A 16,361-nucleotide genomic window follows, 5' to 3' on the forward strand; every position below is an offset into this window, starting at 1 on the left:
GAGATGAGGAGAGTCTGTGGCTGCGTTGTGTGATATCAGGATGAGGGTAACGTAGATGTGATAAGCACCTGTGCGCTCTGTAGCTGTATGAGATGAGGAGAGTCTGTGGCTGCGTTGTGCGATATCAGGATGAGGGTAACGTAGATGTGATAAGCACCTGTGCGCTCTGTAGCTGTATGAGATGAGGAGAGTCTGTGGCTGCGTTGTGCGATATCAGGATGAGGGTAACGTAGATGTGATAAGCACCTGTGCGCTCTGTAGCTGTATGAGATGAGGAGAGTCTGTGGCTGCGTTGTGTGATATCAGGATGAGGGTAACGTAGATGTGATAAGCACCTGTGCGCTCTGTAGCTGTATGAGATGAGGAGAGTCTGTGGCTGCGTTGTGTGATATCAGGATCAGGATGAGGGTAACGTAGATGTGATAAGCACCTGTGCGCTCTGTAGCTGTATGAGATGAGGAGAGTCTGTGGCTGTGTTGTGTGATATCAGGATGAGGGTAACGTAGATGTGATAAGCACCTGTGCGCTCTGTAGCTGTATGAGATAAGGAGAGTCTGTGGCTGCGTTGTGTGATATCAGGATGAGGGTAACGTAGATGTGATAAGCACCTGTGCGTTCTGTAGCTGTATGAGATGAGGAGAGTCTGTGGCTGCGTTGTGCGATATCAGGATGAGGGTAACGTAGATGTGATAAGCACCTGTGCGCTGTAGCTGTATGAGATGAGGAGAGTCTGTGGCTGCATTGTGTGATATCAGGATGAGGGTAACGTAGATGTGATAAGCACCTGTGCTCTCTGTAGCTGTATGAGATGAGGAGAGTCTGTGGCTGCGCTGTGTGATATCAGGATGAGAGTAACGTAGATGTGATAAGCACCTGTGCGCTCTGTAGCTGTATGAGATGAGGAGAGTCTGTGACTGCATTGTGTGATATCAGGATGAGGGTAACGTAGATGTGATAAGCACCTGTGTGCTCTGTAGCTGTATGAGATGAGGAGAGTCTGTGGCTGCGTTGTGTGATATCAGGATGAGGGTAACGTAGATGTGATAAGCACCTGTGCGCTCTGTAGCTGTATGAGATGAGGAGAGTCTGTGGCTGCGTTGTGTGATATCAGGATGAGGGTAACGTAGATGTGTGATAAGCACCTGTGCGCTCTGTAGCTGTATGAGATGAGGAGAGTCTGTGGCTGCGTTGTGTGATATCAGGATGAGGGTAATGTAGATGTGATAAGCACCTGTGCGCTTTGTAGCTGTATGAGATGAGGAGAGTCTGTGGCTGTGTTGTGTGATATCAGGATGAGGGTAACGTAGATGTGATAAGCACCTGTGCTCTCTGTAGCTGTATGAGATGAGGAGAGTCTGTGGCTGCGTTGTGTGATATCAGGATGTGGGTAACGTAGATGTGATAAGCACCTGTGCGCTTTGTAGCTGTATGAGATGAGGAGAGTCTGTGGCTGTGTTGTGTGATATCAGGATGATGGTAACGTAGATGTGATAAGCACCTGTGCGCTCTGTAGATGTATGAGATGAGGAGAGTCTGTGGCTGCGTTGTGTGATATCAGGATGAGGGTAACGTAGATGTGATAAGCACCTGTGCGCTCTGTAGCTGTATGAGATGAGGAGAGTCTGTGGCTGCGTTGTGTGATATCAGGATGAGGGTAACGTAGATGTGATAAGCACCTGTGCGCTCTGTAGCTGTATGAGATGAGGAGAGTCTGTGGCTGCGTTGTGTGATATCAGAATGAGGGTAACGTAGATGTGATAAGCACCTGTGCGCGCTGTAGCTGTATGAGATGAGGAGAGTCTGTGGCTGCGTTGTGCGATATCAGGATGAGGGTAACGTAGATGTGATAAGCACCTGTGCGCTCTGTAGCTGTATGAGATGAGGAGAGTCTGTGGTTTCATTATGTGATATCAGGATGAGGGTAACGTAGATGTGATAAGCACCTGTGCGCTCTGTATATGTATGAGATGAGAGTCTGTGGCTGCGTTGTGTGATATCAGGATGAGGGTAACGTAGATGTGATAAGCACCTGTGAGCTCTGTAGCTGTATGAGATGAGGAGAGTCTGTGGCTGCGTTGTGTGATATCAGGATGATGGTAACGTAGATGTGATAAGCACCTGTGCGCTCTGTAGCTGTATGAGATGAGGAGAGTCTGTGGCTGCGTTGTGTGATATCAGGATGAGGGTAATGTAGATGTGATAAGCACCTGTGCGCTCTGTATCTGTATGAGATGAGGAGAGTCTGTGGCTGCGTTGTGTGATATCAGGATGAGGGTAACGTAGATGTGATAAGCACCTGTGCGCTCTGTAGCTGTATGAGATGAGGAGAGTCTGTGGCTGCGTTGTGTGATATCAGGATGAGGGTAACGTAGATGTGATAAGCACCTGTGCGCTTTGTAGCTGTATGAGATGAGGAGAGTCTGTGGCTGTGTTGTGTGATATCAGGATGAGGGTAACGTAGATGTGATAAGCACCTGTGTGCTCTGTAGCTGTATGAGATGAGGAGAGTCTGTGGCTGCGTTGTGTGATATCAGGATGTGGGTAACGTAAATGTGATAAGCACCTGTGCGCTTTGTAGCTGTATGAGATGAGGAGAGTCTGTGGCTGTGTTGTGTGATATCAGGATGATGGTAACGTAGATGTGATAAGCACCTGTGCGCTCTGTAGCTGTATGAGATGAGGAGAGTCTGTGGCTGCGTTGTGTGATATCAGGATGAGGGTAACGTAGATGTGATAAGCACCTGTGCGCTCTGTAGCTGTATGAGATGAGGAGAGTCTGTGGCTGCGTTGTGTGATATCAGGATGAGGGTAACGTAGATGTGATAAGCACCTGTGCGCTCTGTAGCTGTATGAGATGAGGAGAGTCTGTGGCTGCGTTGTGTGATATCAGGATCAGGATGAGGGTAACGTAGATGTGATAAGCACCTGTGCGCTCTGTAGCTGTATGAGATAAGGAGAGTCTGTGGCTGCGTTGTGTGATATCAGGATGAGGGTAACGTAGATGTGATAAGCACCTGTGCGTTCTGTAGCTGTATGAGATGAGGAGAGTCTGTTGCTGCGTTGTGCGATATCAGGATGAGGGTAACGTAGATGTGATAAGCACCTGTGCGCTCTGTAGCTGTATGAGATAAGGAGAGTCTGTGGCTGCGTTGTGTGATATCAGGATGAGGGTAATGTAGATGTGATAAGCACCTTGTCGCTCTATAGCTGTATGAGATGAGGAGAGTCTGTGGCTGCGTTGTGTGATATCAGGATGAGGGTAACGTAGATGTGATAAGCACCTGTGCGCTCTGTATATGTATGAGATGAGGAGATTCTGTGGTTGCGTTGTGCGATATCAGGATGAGGGTAACGTAGATGTGATAAGCACCTGTGTGCGCTGTAGCTGTATGAGATGAGGAGAGTCTGTGGCTGCATTGTGTGATATCAGGATGAGGGTAACGTAGATGTGATAAGCACCTGTGCTCTCTGTAGCTGTATGAGATGAGGAGAGTCTGTGGCTGCGCTGTGTGATATCAGGATGAGGGTAACGTAGATGTGATAAGCACCTGTGCGCTCTGTAGCTGTATGAGATGAGGAGAGTTTGTGACTGCATTGTGTGATATCAGGATGAGGGTAACGTAGATGTGATAAGCACCTGTGTGCTCTGTAGCTGTATGAGATGAGGAGAGTCTGTGGCTGCGTTGTGTGATATCAGGATGAGGGTAACGTAGATGTGATAAGCACCTGTGCGCTCTGTAGCTGTATGAGATGAGGAGAGTCTGTGGCTGCGTTGTGTGATATCAGGATGAGGGTAACGTAGATGTGTGATAAGCACCTGTGCGCTCTGTAGCTGTATGAGATGAGGAGAGTCTGTGGCTGCGTTGTGTGATATCAGGATGAGGGTAACGTAGATGTGATAAGCACCTGTGTGCTCTGTAGCTGTATGAGATGAGGAGAGTCTGTGGCTGTGTTGTGTGATATCAGGATGAGGGTAACGTAGATGTGATAAGCACCTGTGCGCTCTGTATCTGTATGAGATGAGGAGAGTCTGTGGCTGCGTTGTGTGATATCAGGATGAGGGTAATGTAGATGTGATAAGCACCTGTGCGCTCTGTAGCTGTATGAGATGAGGAGAGTCTGTGGCTGCATTATGTGATATCAGGATGAGGGTAACGTAGATGTGATAAGCACCTGTGCGCTCTGTAGCTGTATGAGATGAGGAGAGTCTGTGGCTGCGTTGTGTGATATCAGGATGAGGGTAACGTAGATGTGATAAGCACCTGTGCGCTCTGTCTCTGTATGAGATGAGGAGAGTCTGTGGCTGTGTTGTGTGATTTCAGGATGAGGGTAACGTAGATGTGATAAGCACCTGTGCGCTCTGTAGCTGTATGAGATGAGAAGAGTCTGTGGCTGCGTTGTGTGATATCAGGATGAGGGTAACGTAGATGTGATAAGCACCTGTGCGCTCTGTAGCTGTATGAGATGAGGAGAGTCTTTGGCTGCGTTGTGTGATATCAGGATGAGGGTAACGTAGATGTGATAAGCACCTGTGTGCTCTGTAGCTGTATGAGATAAGGAGAGTCTGTGGCTACGTTGTGCGATATCAGGATGAGGGTAACGTAGATGTGATATGCACCTGTGCGCTCTGTATATGTATGAGATGAGGAGAGTCTGTGGCTACGTTGTGCGATATCAGGATGAGGGTAACGTAGATGTGATAAGCACCTGTGCGCTCTGTAGATGTATGACATGAGGAGAGTGTGGATGCTTTGTGTGATATCAGGATGATGGTAACGTAGATGTGATAAGCACCTGTGCGCTCTGTAGCTGTATGAGATGAGGAGAGTCTGTGGCTGCGTTGTGTGATATCAGGATGAGGGTAACGTAGCTGTGATAAGCACCTGTGCGCTCTGTAGATGTATGAAATGAGGAGAGTGTGGATGCGTTGTGTGATATCAGGATGAGGGTAACGTAGATGTGATAAGCACCTGTGTGCTCTGTAGCTGTATGAGATGAGGAGAGTCTGTGGCTGTGTTGTGTGATATCAGGATGAGGGTAACGTAGATGTGATAAGCACCTGTGCGCTCTGTATCTGTATGAGATGAGGAGAGTCTGTGGCTGTGTTGTGTGATATCAGGATGAGGGTAACGTAGATGTGATAAGCACCTGTGCGCTCTGTAGCTGTATGAGATGAGGAGAATCTGTGGCTGCGTTGTGTGATATCAGGATGAGGGTAACGTAGATGTGATAAGCACCTGTGCGTTCTGTATCTGTATGAGATGAGGAGAGTCTGTGGCTGCGTTGTGTGATATCAGGATGAGGGTAACGTAGATGTGATAAGCACCTGTGCGCTCTGTAGCTGTATGAGATGAGGAGAGTCTGTGGCTGCGCTGTGTGATATCAGGATGAGGGTAACGTAGATGTGATAAGCACCTGTGCGCTCTGTAGCTGTATGAGATGAGTAGAGTCTGTGGCTGCGTTGTGCGATATCAGGATGAGGGTAACGTAGATGTGAAAAGCACCTGTGCGCTCTGTAGCTGTATGAGATGAGGAGAGTCTGTGGCTGCGTTGTGTGATATCAGGATGAGGGTAACGTAGATGTGATAAGCACTTGTGCGCTCTGTAGCTGTATGAGATAAGGAGAGTCTGTTACTGCGTTGTGTGATATCAGAATGAGGGTAACGTAGATGTGATAAGCACCTGTGCGCTATGTAGCTGTATGAGATGAGGAGAGTCTGTGGCTGCGTTGTGTGATATCAGGATGAGGGTAACGTAGATGTGATAAGCACCTGTGCGCTCTGTAGCTGTATGAGATGAGGAGCGTGTGGATGCGTTGTGTGATATCAGGACGAGGGTAACGTAGATGTGATAAGCACCTGTGCGCTCTGTATCTGTATGATATGAGGAGAGTCTGTGGCTGCGTTGTGTGATATCAGGACGAGGGTAACGTTGATGTGATAAGCACCTGTGCGCTCTGTAGCTGTATGAGATGAGGAGAGTCTGTGGCTGCCTTGTGTGATATCAGGACGCGGGTAACGTAGATGTGATAAGCACCTGTGCGCTCTGTAGCTGTATGAGATGAGGAGAGTCTGTGGCTGCGTTGTGCGATATCAGGATTAGGGTAACGTAGATGTGATAAGCACCTGTGCGCACTGTATCTGTATGAGATGAGGAGAGTCTATGGCTGCGTTGTGTGATATCAGGACGAGGGTAACGTAGATGTGATAAGGACCTGTGTGCTCTGTAGCTGTATGAGATGAGGAGAGTCTGTGGCTGCGTTGTGTGATATCAGGATGAGGGTAACATAGATGTGATAAGTACCTGTGCGCTCTGTAGCTGTATGAGATAAGGAGAGTCTGTGGCTGCGTTGTGTGATATCAGGATGAGGGTAACGTAGATGTGATAAGCACCTGTGCGCTCTGTATCTGTATGAGATGAGGAGAGTCTGTGGCTGTGTTGTGTGATATCAGGATGAGGGTAACGTAGATGTGATAAGCACCTGTGCGCTCTGTAGCTGTATGAGATGAGGAGAATCTGTTGCTGCGTTGTGTGATATCAGGATGAGGGTAACGTAGATGTGATAAGCACCTGTGAGCTCTGTAGCTGTATGAGATGAGGAGAGTCTGTGGCTGCGTTGTGTGATATCAGGATGAGGGTAACGTAGATGTGATAAGCACCTGTGCGCTCTGTAGCTGTATGAGATGAGGAGAGTCTGTGGCTGCGCTGTGTGATATCAGGATGAGGGTAACGTAGATGTGATAAGCACCTGTGCGCTCTGTAGCTGTATGAGATGAGTAGAGTCTGTGGCTGCGTTGTGCGATATCAGGATGAGGGTAACGTAGATGTGATAAGCACCTGTGCGCTCTGTAGCTGTATGAGATGAGAGTCTGTGGCTGTGTTGTGTGATATCAGGATGAGGGTAACGTAGATGTGATAAGCACCTGTGCGCTCTGTAGCTGTATGAGATGAGGAGAGTCTGTGGCTGCGTTGTGTGATATCAGGATGAGGGTAACGTAGATGTGATAAGCACCTGTGCGCTCTGTAGCTGTATGAGATAAGGAGAGTCTGTTACTGCGTTGTGTGATATCAGAATGAGGGTAACGTAGATGTGATAAGCACCTGTGCGCTCTGTAGCTGTATGAGATGAGGAGAGTCTGTGGCTGCGTTGTGTGATATCAGGATGAGGGTAACGTAGATGTGATAAGCACCTGTGCGCTCTGTAGCTGTATGAGATGAGGAGAGTCTGTGGCTGCGTTGTGTGATATCAGGATGAGGGTAACGTAGATGTGATAAGCACCTGTGCTCTGTAGCTGTATGAGATGAGGAGAGTCTGTGGCTGCATTGTGTGATATCAGGATGAGGGTAACGTAGATGTGATAAGCACCTGTGCGCTCTGTATATGTATGAGATGAGGAGAGTCTGTGGTTGCATTATGTGATATCAGGATGAGGGTAACGTAGATGTGATAAGCACCTGTGCGCTCTGTATATGTATGAGATGAGTCTGTGGCTGCGTTGTGTGATATCAGGATGAGGGTAACGTAGATGTGATAAGCACCTGTGCGCTCTGTAGCTGTATGAGATGAGGAGAGTCTGTGGCTGCGTTGTGCTATGTCAGGATGAGGGTAACGTAGATGTGATAAGCACCTGTGCGCTCTGTATATGTATGAGATGAGGAGAGTCTGTGGCTGCCTTGTGTGATATCAGGATGAGGGTAACGTAGATGTGATAAGCACCTGTGTGCTCTGTAGCTGTATGAGATGAGGAGAGTCTGTGGCTGCGTTGTGCTATGTCAGGATGAGGGTAACGTAGATGTGATAAGCACCTGTGTGCTCTGTAGCTGTATGAGATGAGGAGAGTCTGTGGCTGCGTTGTGTGATATCAGGATGAGGGTAACGTAGATGTGATAAGCACCTGTGCGCTCTGTAGCTGTATGAGATAAGTAGAGTCAGTGGCTGGTTGTGTGATATCAGGATGAGGGTAACGTAGATGTGATAAGCACCTGTGCGCTCTGTATCTGTATGAGATAAGTAGAGTCTGTGGCTGCATTGTGTGATATCAGGATGAGGGTAACGTAGATGTGATAAGCACCTGTGCGCTCTGTAGCTGTATGAGATAAGTAGAGTCTGTGGCTGCATTGTGTGATATCAGGATGAGGGTAACGTAGATGTGATAAGCACCTGTGCGCTCTGTAGCTGTATGAGATGAGGAGAGTCTGTGGCTGCGTTGTGTGATATCAGGATGAGGGTAACGTAGATGTGATAAGCACCTGTGCGCTCTGTAGCTGTATGAGATAAGGAGAGTCAGTGGCTGGTTGTGTGATATCAGGATGAGGGTAACGTAGATGTGATAAGCACCTGTGCGCACTGTAGCTGTAGGAGATGAGGAGAGTCTGTGGCTGTGTTGTGTGATATCAGGATGAGGGTAACGTAGATGTGATAAGCACCTGTGCGCTCTGTAGCTGTATGAGATGAGGAGAGTCTGTGGCTGCGTTGTGCGATATCAGGATGAGGGTAACGTAGATGTGATAAGCACCTGTGCGCTCTGTAGCTGTATGAGATGAAGAGAGTCTGTGGCTGCGTTGTGCGATATCAGGATGAGGGTAACGTAGATGTGATAAGCACCTGTGCGCTCTGTAGCTGTATGAGATGAAGAGAGTCTGTGGCTGCGTTGTGCGATATCAGGATGAGGGTAACGTAGATGTGATAAGCACCTGTGCGCTCTGTAGCTGTATGAGATGAGAGTCTGTGGCTGCGTTGTTTGATATCAGGATGAGGGTAACGTAGATGTGATATGCACCTGAGCGCTCTGTATCTGTATGAGATAAGGAGAGTGTGGATGCGTTGAGTGATATCAGGATGAGGGTAACGTAGATGTGATAAGCACCTGTGCGCTCTGTAGCTGTATGAGATGAGGAGAGTGTGGATGCGTTGTGTGATATCAGGACGAGGGTAACGTAGATGTGATAAGCACCTGTGCGCTTTGTAGCTGTATGAGATGAGGAGAGTCTGTGGCTGCCTTGTGTGATATCAGGACGAGGGTAACGTAGATGTGATAAGCACCTGTGCGCTCTGTAGCTGTATGAGATGAGGAGAGTCTGTGGCTGCGTTGTGCGATATCGGGATTAGGGTAACGTAGATGTGATAAGCACCTGTGCGCACTGTATCTGTATGAGATGAGGAGAGTCTATGGCTGTGTTGTGTGATATCAGGACGAGGGTAACGTAGATGTGATAAGGACCTGTGTGCTCTGTAGCTGTATGAGATGAGGAGAGTCTGTGGCTGCGTTGTGTGATATCAGGATGAGGGTAACGTAGATGTGATAAGCACCTGTGCGCTCTGTATATGTATGAGATGAGGAGAGTCTGTGGCTGCGTTGTGTGATATCAGGATGAGGGTAACGTAGATGTGATAAGCACCTGTGTTCTCTGTAGCTGTATGAGATGAGGAGAGTCTGTGGCTGTGTTGTGTGATATCAGGATGAGGGTAACGTAGATGTGATAAGCACCTGTGCGCTCTGTATATGTATGAGATGAGAGTCTGTGGATGCGTTGTGTGATATCAGGACGAGGGTAACGTAGATGTGATAAGCACCTGTGCGCTCTGTAGCTGTATGAGATGAGAAGAGTCTGTGGATGCGTTGTGTGATATCAGGATGAGGGTAACGTAGATGTGATAAGCACCTGTGCGCTCTGTAGCTGTATGAGATGAGGAGAGTCTGTGGCTGTGTTGTGTGATATCAGGATGAGGGTAACGTAGATGTGATAAGCACCTGTGCGCTCTGTAGCTGTATGAGATAAGGAGTGTCTGTGGCTGCGTTGTGTGATATCAGGATGAGGGTAATGTAGATGTGATAAGCACCTGTGCGCTCTGTAGCTGTATGAGATGAGGAGAGTCTGTGGCTGCGTTGTGTGATATCAGGATGAGGGTAACATAGATGTGATAAGCACCAGTGTGCTCTGTAGCTGTATGAGATGAGGAGAGTCTGTGGCTGCGTTGTGTGATATCAGGATGAGGGTAACGTAGATGTGATAAGCACCTGTGCGCTCTGTAGCTGTATGAGATGAGGAGAGTCTGTGGCTGCGTTGTGCTATGTCAGGATGAGGGTAACGTAGATGTGATAAGCACCTGTGCGCTCTGTAGCTGTATGAGATGAGGAGAGTCTGTGGCTGCGTTGTGTGATATCAGGATGAGGGTAACGTAGATGTGATAAGCACCTGTGCGCTCTGTAGCTGTATGAGATAAGGAGAGTCAGTGGCTGGTTGTGTGATATCAGGATGAGGGTAACGTAGATGTGATAAGCACCTGTGCGCTCTGTATCTGTATGAGATGAGGAGAGTCTGTGGTTTCATTATGTGATATCAGGATGAGGGTAACGTAGATGTGATAAGCACCTGTGCGCTCTGTAGCTGTATGAGATGAGGAGAGTCTGTGGTTGCGTTGTGCTATGTCAGGATGAGGGTAACGTAGATGTGATAAGCACCTGTGCGCTCTGTAGCTGTATGAGATGAAGAGAGTCTGTGGCTGTGTTGTATGATATCAGGATGTGGGTAACGTAGATGTGATAAGCACCTGTGAGCTCTGTAGCTGTATGAGATGAAGAGAGTCTGTGGCTGTGTTGTGTGATATCAGGATGAGGGTAACGTAGATGTGATAAGCACCTGTGCGCTCTGTAGCTGTATGAGATGAGGAGAGTCTGTGGCTGCGTTGTGTGATATCAGGATGAGGGTAACGTAGATGTGATAAGCACCTGTGTGCTCTGTATCTGTATGAGATGAGGAGAGTCTGTGGCTGCTTTGTGCGATATCAGGATGAGGGTAACGTAGATGTGATAAGCACCTGTGCGCTCTGTAGCTGTATGAGATGAGGAGAGTCTGTGGCTGCGTTGTGCGATATCAGGATGAGGGTAACGTAGATGTGATAAGCACCTGTGCGCTCTGTAGCTGTATGAGATGAGGAGAGTCTGTGGCTGCGTTGTGCGATATCAGGATGAGGGTAACGTAGATGTGATAAGCACCTGTGCGCTCTGTAGCTGTATGAGATGAGGAGAGTGTGGATGCGTTGTGTGATATCAGGATGAGGGTAACGTAGATGTGATATGCACCTGTGCGCTCTGTATCTGTATGAGATGAGGAGAGTCTGTGGATGCGTTGTGTGATATCAGGATGAGGGTAACGTAGATGTGATAAGCACCTGTGCGCTCTGTAGCTGTATGAGATGAGGAGAGTGTGGATGCGTTGTGTGATATCAGGACGAGGGTAACGTAGATGTGATAAGCACCTGTGCGCTCTGTAGCTGTATGAGATGAGGAGAGTCTGTGGCTGCGTTGTGTGATATCAGGACGAGGGTAACGTAGATGTGATAAGCACCTGTGCGCTCTGTAGCTGTATGAGATGAGGAGAGTCTGTGGCTGTGTTGTGTGATATCAGGATGAGGGTAACGTAGATGTGATAAGCACCTGTGCGCTCTGTATCTGTATGAGATGAGGAGAGTCTGTGGCTGTGTTGTGTGATATCAGGATGAGGGTAACGTAGATGTGATAAGCACCTGTGCGCTCTGTAGCTGTATGAGATGAGGAGAATCTGTGGCTGCGTTGTGTGATATCAGGATGAGGGTAACGTAGATGTGATAAGCACCTGTGCGTTCTGTATCTGTATGAGATGAGGAGAGTCTGTGGCTGCGTTGTGTGATATCAGGATGAGGGTAACGTAGATGTGATAAGCACCTGTGCGCTCTGTAGCTGTATGAGATGAGGAGAGTCTGTGGCTGCGCTGTGTGATATCAGGATGAGGGTAACGTAGATGTGATAAGCACCTGTGCGCTCTGTAGCTGTATGAGATGAGTAGAGTCTGTGGCTGCGTTGTGCGATATCAGGATGAGGGTAACGTAGATGTGAAAAGCACCTGTGCGCTCTGTAGCTGTATGAGATGAGGAGAGTCTGTGGCTGCGTTGTGTGATATCAGGATGAGGGTAACGTAGATGTGATAAGCACTTGTGCGCTCTGTAGCTATATGAGATAAGGAGAGTCTGTTACTGCGTTGTGTGATATCAGAATGAGGGTAACGTAGATGTGATAAGCACCTGTGCGCTCTGTAGCTGTATGAGATGAGGAGAGTCTGTGGCTGCGTTGTGTGATATCAGGATGAGGGTAACGTAGATGTGATAAGCACCTGTGCGCTCTGTAGCTGTATGAGATGAGGAGCGTGTGGATGCGTTGTGTGATATCAGGACGAGGGTAACGTAGATGTGATAAGCACCTGTGCGCTCTGTATCTGTATGAGATGAGGAGAGTCTGTGGCTGCGTTGTGTGATATCAGGACGAGGGTAACGTAGATGTGATAAGCACCTGTGCGCTCTGTAGCTGTATGAGATGAGGAGAGTCTGTGGCTGCCTTGTGTGATATCAGGACGCGGGTAACGTAGATGTGATAAGCACCTGTGCGCTCTGTAGCTGTATGAGATGAGGAGAGTCTGTGGCTGCGTTGTGCGATATCAGGATTAGGGTAACGTAGATGTGATAAGCACCTGTGCGCACTGTATCTGTATGAGATGAGGAGAGTCTATGGCTGCGTTGTGTGATATCAGGACGAGGGTAACGTAGACGTGATAAGGACCTGTGTGCTCTGTAGCTGTATGAGATGAGGAGAGTCTGTGGCTGCGTTGTGTGATATCAGGATGAGGGTAACATAGATGTGATAAGTACCTGTGCGCTCTGTAGCTGTATGAGATAAGGAGAGTCTGTGGCTGCGTTGTGTGATATCAGGATGAGGGTAACGTAGATGTGATAAGCACCTGTGCGCTCTGTATCTGTATGAGATGAGGAGAGTCTGTGGCTGTGTTGTGTGATATCAGGATGAGGGTAACGTAGATGTGATAAGCACCTGTGCGCTCTGTAGCTGTATGAGATGAGGAGAATCTGTGGCTGCGTTGTGTGATATCAGGATGAGGGTAACGTAGATGTGATAAGCACCTGTGAGCTCTGTAGCTGTATGAGATGAGGAGAGTCTGTGGCTGCGTTGTGTGATATCAGGATGAGGGTAACGTAGATGTGATAAGCACCTGTGCGCTCTGTAGCTGTATGAGATGAGGAGAGTCTGTGGCTGCGCTGTGTGATATCAGGATGAGGGTAACGTAGATGTGATAAGCACCTGTGCGCTCTGTAGCTGTATGAGATGAGTAGAGTCTGTGGCTGCGTTGTGCGATATCAGGATGAGGGTAACGTAGATGTGATAAGCACCTGTGCGCTCTGTAGCTGTATGAGATGAGAGTCTGTGGCTGTGTTGTGTGATATCAGGATGAGGGTAACGTAGATGTGATAAGCACCTGTGCGCTCTGTAGCTGTATGAGATGAGGAGAGTCTGTGGCTGCGTTGTGTGATATCATGATGAGGGTAACGTAGATGTGATAAGCACCTGTGCGCTCTGTAGCTGTATGAGATAAGGAGAGTCTGTTACTGCGTTGTGTGATATCAGAATGAGGGTAACGTAGATGTGATAAGCACCTGTGCGCTCTGTAGCTGTATGAGATGAGGAGAGTCTGTGGCTGCGTTGTGTGATATCAGGATGAGGGTAACGTAGATGTGATAAGCACCTGTGCGCTCTGTAGCTGTATGAGATGAGGAGAGTCTGTGGCTGCGTTGTGTGATATCAGGATGAGGGTAACGTAGATGTGATAAGCACCTGTGCTCTGTAGCTGTATGAGATGAGGAGAGTCTGTGGCTGCATTGTGTGATATCAGGATGAGGGTAACGTAGATGTGATAAGCACCTGTGCGCTCTGTATATGTATGAGATGAGGAGAGTCTGTGGTTGCATTATGTGATATCAGGATGAGGGTAACGTAGATGTGATAAGCACCTGTGCGCTCTGTATATGTATGAGATGAGTCTGTGGCTGCGTTGTGTGATATCAGGATGAGGGTAACGTAGATGTGATAAGCACCTGTGCGCTCTGTAGCTGTATGAGATGAGGAGAGTCTGTGGCTGCGTTGTGCTATGTCAGGATGAGGGTAACGTAGATGTGATAAGCACCTGTGCGCTCTGTATATGTATGAGATGAGGAGAGTCTGTGGCTGCCTTGTGTGATATCAGGATGAGGGTAACGTAGATGTGATAAGCACCTGTGTGCTCTGTAGCTGTATGAGATGAGGAGAGTCTGTGGCTGCGTTGTGCTATGTCAGGATGAGGGTAACGTAGATGTGATAAGCACCTGTGTGCTCTGTAGCTGTATGAGATGAGGAGAGTCTGTGGCTGCGTTGTGTGATATCAGGATGAGGGTAACGTAGATGTGATAAGCACCTGTGCGCTCTGTAGCTGTATGAAATAAGTAGAGTCAGTGGCTGGTTGTGTGATATCAGGATGAGGGTAACGTAGATGTGATAAGCACCTGTGCGCTCTGTATCTGTATGAGATAAGTAGAGTCTGTGGCTGCATTGTGTGATATCAGGATGAGGGTAACGTAGATGTGATAAGCACCTGTGCGCTCTGTAGCTGTATGAGATAAGTAGAGTCTGTGGCTGCATTGTGTGATATCAGGATGAGGGTAACGTAGATGTGATAAGCACCTGTGCGCTCTGTAGCTGTATGAGATAAGGAGAGTCAGTGGCTGGTTGTGTGATATCAGGATGAGGGTAACGTAGATGTGATAAGCACCTGTGCGCACTGTAGCTGTAGGAGATGAGGAGAGTCTGTGGCTGTGTTGTGTGATATCAGGATGAGGGTAACGTAGATGTGATAAGCACCTGTGCGCTCTGTAGCTGTATGAGATGAGGAGAGTCTGTGGCTGCGTTGTGCGATATCAGGATGAGGGTAACGTAGATGTGATAAGCACCTGTGCGCTCTGTAGCTGTATGAGATGAAGAGAGTCTGTGGCTGCGTTGTGCGATATCAGGATGAGGGTAACGTAGATGTGATAAGCACCTGTGCGCTCTGTAGCTGTATGAGATGAAGAGAGTCTGTGGCTGCGTTGTGCGATATCAGGATGAGGGTAACGTAGATGTGATATGCACCTGAGCGCTCTGTATCTGTATGAGATGAGGAGAGTGTGGATGCGTTGAGTGATATCAGGATGAGGGTAACGTAGATGTGATAAGCACCTGTGCGCTCTGTAGCTGTATGAGATGAGGAGAGTGTGGATGCGTTGTGTGATATCAGGACGAGGGTAACGTAGATGTGATAAGCACCTGTGCGCTCTGTAGCTGTATGAGATGAGGAGAGTCTGTGGCTGCCTTGTGTGATATCAGGACGAGGGTAACGTAGATGTGATAAGCACCTGTGCGCTCTGTAGCTGTATGAGATGAGGAGAGTCTGTGGCTGCGTTGTGCGATATCGGGATTAGGGTAACGTAGATGTGATAAGCACCTGTGCGCACTGTATCTGTATGAGATGAGGAGAGTCTATGGCTGTGTTGTGTGATATCAGGACGAGGGTAACGTAGATGTGATAAGGACCTGTGTGCTCTGTAGCTGTATGAGATGAGGAGAGTCTGTGGCTGCGTTGTGTGATATCAGGATGAGGGTAACGTAGATGTGATAAGCACCTGTGCGCTCTGTATATGTATGAGATGAGGAGAGTCTGTGGCTGCGTTGTGTGATATCAGGATGAGGGTAACGTAGATGTGATAAGCACCTGTGTTCTCTGTAGCTGTATGAGATGAGGAGAGTCTGTGGCTGTGTTGTGTGATATCAGGATGAGGGTAACGTAGATGTGATAAGCACCTGTGCGCTCTGTATATGTATGAGATGAGAGTCTGTGGATGCGTTGTGTGATATCAGGACGAGGGTAACGTAGATGTGATAAGCACCTGTGCGCTCTGTAGCTGTATGAGATGAGAAGAGTCTGTGGATGCGTTGTGTGATATCAGGATGAGGGTAACGTAGATGTGATAAGCACCTGTGCGCTCTGTAGCTGTATGAGATAAGGAGAGTCTGTGGCTGCGTTGTGTGATATCAGGATGAGGGTAATGTAGATGTGATAAGCACCTGTGCGCTCTGTAGCTGTATGAGATGAGGAGAGTCTGTGGCTGCGTTGTGTGATATCAGGATGAGGGTAACATAGATGTGATAAGCACCAGTGTGCTCTGTAGCTGTATGAGATGAGGAGAGTCTGTGGCTGCATTGTGTGATATCAGGATGAGGGTAACGTAGATGTGATAAGCACCTGTGCGCTCTGTAGCTGTATGAGATGAGGAGAGTCTGTGGTTGCGTTGTGCTATGTCAGGATGAGGGTAACGTAGATGTGATAAGCACCTGTGCGCTCTGTAGCTGTATGAGATGAAGAGAGTCTGTGGCTGTGTTGTATGATATCAGGATGTGGGTAACGTAGATGTGATAAGCACCTGTGAGCTCTGTAGCTGTATGAGATGAAGAGAGTCTGTGGCTGTGTTG

At 48.2% G+C, this 16,361-nt stretch overlaps 1 protein-coding gene across 3 annotated transcripts in view; it reads left to right on the forward strand.

Moving 5' to 3' along the window:
• LOC148481366 (protein unc-13 homolog B-like) overlaps positions 1–16,361 on the forward strand; it is a 296,399-nt gene that overhangs the window by 196,354 nt on the left and 83,684 nt on the right. The gene's annotated exons all lie outside the window — the stretch shown is intronic.

This window comes from Taudactylus pleione, unplaced genomic scaffold (genome assembly GCF_031769625.1).
Source record: "Taudactylus pleione unplaced genomic scaffold, aTauple2 ptg000584l, whole genome shotgun sequence".
Lineage (NCBI taxonomy): Eukaryota > Metazoa > Chordata > Amphibia > Anura > Myobatrachidae > Taudactylus > Taudactylus pleione.